The sequence below is a fragment of the Octodon degus genome, unplaced genomic scaffold (genome assembly GCF_000260255.1).
Source record: "Octodon degus isolate 3935 unplaced genomic scaffold, OctDeg1.0 scaffold00351, whole genome shotgun sequence".
Lineage (NCBI taxonomy): Eukaryota > Metazoa > Chordata > Mammalia > Rodentia > Octodontidae > Octodon > Octodon degus.
The window spans coordinates 570224-576303 of record NW_004524927.1 but is presented as its reverse complement, the minus strand read 5'-3'; positions in this window follow the sequence as shown (position 1 = coordinate 576303).

Genomic DNA, 6080 nt, shown 5'->3' with positions numbered 1-6080 from the left:
AGTCAACAACTTCTGACATTTTCAGTCCTATAGCTAACCCACTACTAGTATGGACTACTGGAGTATATTGTATTATTTTGCTGAATTCATGCACCTACAATATTTAAATGGCAATGGAATACCTATCTCTGACAAAACTAAACAAAAAAGGGAGGATACAAGTGAAGGACCATTTTGTATCTGTATATACAAAATAGTTAAGATAGATATACTGATACTTTCTCATAATTAAATGAGAAGAAAGATTTGTACTAGTAGTGTTTGGACAGGATATCATGTCTGCCTCTTGTACTATGAATAATCATTACGAACAACAATATGCAATGTATTAATTATCGAAACTGTCCTACTAAACTGTTTTGAAACTGTCTCATTGCTATTTGTTGCTCAATAAAACTAGTAAAAAATTTTTTAAAAAGTGGGCAAAATTCTTGAAAAAACTTTTTGGACCAAATGATCAGTAAGCGTGGGGAACCGGCCCAATATTATTAACTATCCTAAATATGGAAAGTTCTAGTATAGTTTCATACTAGTACATCCTCACCAGAATAGCTAAAGTGGAAATTAAGACAATGTCAAGAATTGACATAGAGATGCAGCAGCAAGAATTTTTATACACTTCTGGAGGAGCAATAAATTGGTACAACTGCTTTGAGAAACTCATTGGAAGGGTGTTCTAAGGTGTAGCACATGTGTACCCACAAGCCTATTAGCCCTGTTGTCAATAGCCTCAACAGCCTCCATGAACAGCTATGCACTTGATAGTCACAACAGTGTGGTTTTCAACATCCAAACACCATGGGAAAGTTCATCAGCTGTAGACTGCACAAATAATTTGCATGATATCCAATTAATGGGTCCTGCATAGAAATGAAAGTGGAAAGCCAGGGGCATATCCAGTGGTACAGTGAGATTCACAGAAGGGATGCTGAGGGAAAGAAGATATATAGATATGAAGATGTGTGGTGTGGTCAAAAAGCAGAGCAGATGTTGAAACAGAAAAAATGTTTTATTACAATGAAAGCCACACTGCCATGAATTCCCCTCAAGCTCTTCTCTCTCACTTTGAACACACTCATGCTACCAATCTTGGCACTCTACAGAGCAGCTATGGAGTCCTCTTTCCTGAGGGTCTTTAATGTGTGGTCCTGGCCACCTCCATGTCCTCAATGAGTTCAGAACATTTCCCTTTCATGGTTGTTTTGACTGTGGGGAAGATCCAGAGGTCACACCACACCAGATCCAGTGAAAGATGTGGATGAGGACCCAGCGTCATGTTTCTGTGAGCTGCCTTTCTGCTGGATGGTGCTTGGCAGCAGGAGTCACTGTATTTTTCGTATCACAACTCACACAGATCTTCAGGAAAGAGGACTCCAGAGCTATTCCAGAAAGTGGTGAGAGCGCTGGGATGAACATGCTCAAAGGAAAGGGGACACTTGAAGAGGAGTCATGGCAATGTGTCTCTTACTGTAATCAATTTTTTAGGTTAAACACTGCTCATTTCAACCAGTGCTTTGCACTGCATGGATCACTCATATAATGTAAAAACAGGCAAAGCTCCTTTACAGTGACAGAAGCCACATACATGCATCTGGATGAGGAGAAGTAATAACTAGAAGGAGCATGAGGAAGGCTTTTGGGGGCCGGCCATGTTTTACATTAGATGTGGGTCACAGCACATGAATGTGATCACTTCATTAAAAAAGTTCACTGCCCCCTACACGTGGCTGTATTTGTACAGGTGTCTCAGTTCCTCTTCTCTCTTTGCTGGGACCAACACCTGACACTCAAAATGAAGGAAGGAAAGGTTTATTTAGCTCACAGTTAGTGGAGGTTTCAGTCCATACTCAGTTGGCTCCAAGGCAGTGTGGCACAGGGCAGAGGGCAACCTTTCATGGTGGCAGCAAACAGCAGAGAGCACAAGGAGTGGCCACAGCTCAGGCAGCTAGCCAGCCTCTCTTTCCTCCTACAGTGTCATGCAAATTCCCTGCCCCAAGGTGGGTACAGCACCCACACCCATAGTAATGAATCACATACCCCAGAAGCCACCCCATGACTGCATGAGGCTTTGGGGGGACAACTAGACACAAATCATAATATTCTGCACCTGTTACCCCCAAAGACTCATACACATCTCTTTATACAAAAGGCTGTCTAGTCCATTTCCAGGAATTGCCGAAGTCCCAGCAGTTTCAGCATTGCTGAAAGATCCAAACCCTAAGTCTCCTCCATGACCCAAGGCAAGCTCCTAGCTACAACTCCTTGTACAAAGGAAAAGTTTAAGACTTCTAACATTCAGGGGCACAAGATAACCATCATCATTCCAAAAGGTACAAGCAACACAAAGCATTGGGACCAACACAAGTCCAAAATCTAGGAGGTCGCATTAAGTCCTGTAGTTCCATATGGAACATCTGAAGCAATCTGTGGCAAATCATGAGCTCCAAAAGCCTTACGTGGCTCCACCCCATGACACTCTTGACTGTAGCTCCCATGCCTTCTCTCTTAGGCTGGCTTTGCTCCCTCCTTGCATTTTCCCTTAGATGATCCCTGTTCCCAGCTTTTCCAGGAAACTTCCAAGGTTCCCACTGAATAGGCTGCTCACTCACAGCTTGACACACTGCCCTACCAGGGGCACACTGCCTGGCCTCTCAGGCCTTCTGAAATCTAGGTGGAAACCTTAACCTCAGAACTCCTGCACTCTGAATGTGTCTAAAACCAATGCCACGTGGATGCTGCCAAGGTCTGCTGCCAGCTGGAGCAGTAGCAGGCTTCCTTCTCTCTTGGCTGTAGGGGTTAAGTGCCTAGATTGCTGAGCACTCTGACCCTGGTTCCAAGGAATATATTCTTCATGCTGGTGCCAGAACCTGGTGTGACCACCTTCACCATTCTGGAACATGGCACTCGGCCACTTTCTCCTCAAGGCAAAGTCCCTGACCTTTGTGGTTCTGAGGCTGCAAAGGGTGGAGACCTGATACCTCCTGTGATGCTCTCAGGCAGTCCCTTCCATTGCCTTCTTCCTTCTTGGCAATAGAGATCCTCTCAGCTCTATCTTTGCATTCCACAACTTTATTGGCACTTCCTTTCTGGCCAAACTCACATTTTAAGCCATCGTGCTGGGCCCTTGGCTCTACATTCTTAACATAAATCTGACTAAAAGCCCCCAAAATAGCCATGTCACTCCCTCAATATTCAACTGCTTTGAAATTTCTTTTGAAATATTAATCAGTCCATCATGCTTAATCTCAATCTTAAGTAAAGTCTCTGGACACAAGCAAAATTCAGCCAAATTTTCTGCCAAGCCATAACACAAATGGTCCAGAGTCCAACAACCAATGTGGTCCTACTTCCCAGCAGAAACTTCCCCAGCATGGTCTTTACAGGAAGGATTTCTAGCAGCATTCTTATCTTCTGAGCTCTGACCAGAATCTCCCTACACAACAGCTGAAGCTGTTCCAGCCAGTGCTTCTCTTGTAGGTGACATCTCTAAACCTTTCCTGTCTCTTCCCATAAGCCATTCCCAAAAGCTCATAATCCACATGGTCAGGTTTAGCCATAGCAATGATCACACTTCTCTGGTACCAAATTCTGTCTCAGTTACTCTTCTCTCATTGCTGGGACAAATACCAAACACTCAAAATGAAGGAAGGAAAGGTTTATTTAGATCACAGTTACTGGAGGTTTCAGTCCATACTCAGCTGGCTCCAAGGCAGAGTGGCACATGGCAGAGAACAGGCTTTCATGGTGGCAGCAAAGAGCAGAGAGCAAAGGGAGAGGTAGCAGCTCAGGCAGCTAGCCAGCCTCTCTCTTCTCCTCACATTGTCATGCAAATTACCTGCCCCAGGACAGATACAGCAACCAAACCCACAATAATCAATCACAAACTCCATGATTCTGCTTCCTGTGATCTGTTTATTTCCTGTATTGCTCATTCAAGGAATCCGTCATTTTTCTAATCTCCTCTTATTTTTTTATCAATGTCTTCTTTAGAAGCAGTTATAAATTCTTTTACTGCAGTGTTTTTTTTTCAGATTGGGTTTCCTCTCTATGTTTCTGTAGTTGATTCTTTACTTCAGATGCTATGAGTTCTGAGAATTCTTTTTTATTTCAGAAAATAATTCTGCTCTGAGTTCCTCTATAACTTTCTACTGTTGCTTATTTACTATCGACGCTATTAATTCATTCATTTGAGCTGAGCTAGTGTCCTCTGCACTTGTTCTGGGTGGCATTGGGTTTCCTCCATATGTTTCTGCATTTGATTCTTTACTGCAGATGTTATTAATTCAGGGATTTCTTTTTTCATTTCCAATCTGAGTTCCTTTATACCTTTCTGCAGCTGTTTCTTTATTTCAGAAGCTGTTGATTCATTGCTTTCAGCTGTGTAATTCCCAATTTGTTCTGTGTTAGTGTCCTCTGCACTTGTTATGGGTGGGTTAGGGTTCTGAGATTGCATTTTGCTACTTCTCATTGTCATTTTGCATAACACTGACTTCTGACCTTTGTTGTAGATCCTTGTTGCAGTTATAGCCTTAGCACCTACTGAAGTTCAGGTGTAGATCTACAAAGTTTGGATTTATCCAGCTGTGCCTCGCTTGGATCTGGCTGCTGTGCTCAATTCCTTCCTGTTGCTGCCCTTGGGGGTGAACCTGTTGTGCCCCTCTGGTAAGATGTTCTGCTCCTGGACTAGCTGGGTGGTTCTGTCCCCCACACTTTCTGCAGGGATTGCAGCTGAAGGGTTTCACCCCAGGCCTGTATGCCAGGCCTGAGTTGAGTCTGGAGGGGACAAGGTGGAGTAGGGGGGTGAGGCAGCTCTCCCACACACTCACCGGGCTTGGACTAGGACTGGATCTGGGGGTTCCCAGAATGTGACAGAAATTCCTACTCTGTGGGTGGAGTGTGGAGAGGGGGGTACTACGGAGTGATGGGGTGGCGTCCCAAGAGGGTGAAAGAGGGTGTCACCCATGCTGCACCTGGGCTGGGACCAGTAGGTCATGCCAGCACAGGGTAGCCAGAAGCTCTCCCTCACACTCACCGGGCCTGGGCTAGGACTGGATCTGGGGGTTCCAGGAACATGGCAGAAATTCCTACTTGGTGAGCGCGGAGGGGGAGGTGCTGCAGAGTGGTAGGGGGTGTCTCAAGGGGGTGGAAGAGGGTCTCACCCATGCTGCGCCTGGGCTGGGACCAGTAGGTCCCACTGGCCAATCACAAACTCCAGAAGCTACCCAGTGACTGCATGAGGGTTTCGGGGGGGCAACTAAAGACAAACCATAACAGCAGGTTTTATTTTTAAAAATAACTCTACTGTGTACTTATTTTAGAGATGGGAAGCCTAACTCTCACCAGGCAAAGCTAAATACTTCGTCCTTTGAACTGCCTCCTTGTCCCAGTCCATCTGGGCCACAGTCACCACCCATCACAGACTGAGAGGATTTTATGCAAGAAATTCCAGATGTTGGAAGGCCCAGATGAAGGTGAGGACTTCCTGGCTGGTAGGTGACCCCTTCCCCCATGGCTTCCTCTAGAACTACATCCTCAAGGACACCAATCCTGTCATGAAAGCTGCACCCTCATGAGCTCATCACCTCTGCAAAGTCCCAGCTTGTGACCCCGTCATGATGAGGGTTAGGACTTAAGATTTTACAGGATCTCAGAGGTTCCAACCACAGAACCTCCTTTCACTTTGCAGAAAAATGTGTAACTGAGCTAAGTCTGGGCACCTGGGCTATTTCTTTCTTTTTCTTTTCTTTTTTCCCATAATTTTATTGAGAAACAAATAGCAATGAGATAGTTTCAAATCAAATTGGTAGGACAGTTTCAATAATTAACACATTGCATACATTCTTCCTAGTGGTTAATTGCTGTACAAGATATGGATGTGATATCTTATTTACAAACACTATTAGAACAAATCCCTCTATTCATTAAGACAATGTAACTATATATATATTCTAATACACAGATACAAAATGAACATTCATCTGTATCCCCTTTTTTTTTGTTTAGTTACGTTATTTGAATCTTATAGGTGTGTTAATTCAGCAAAATATTCTAAAAGAGTCCAGTAGTCCATAATAGTATTG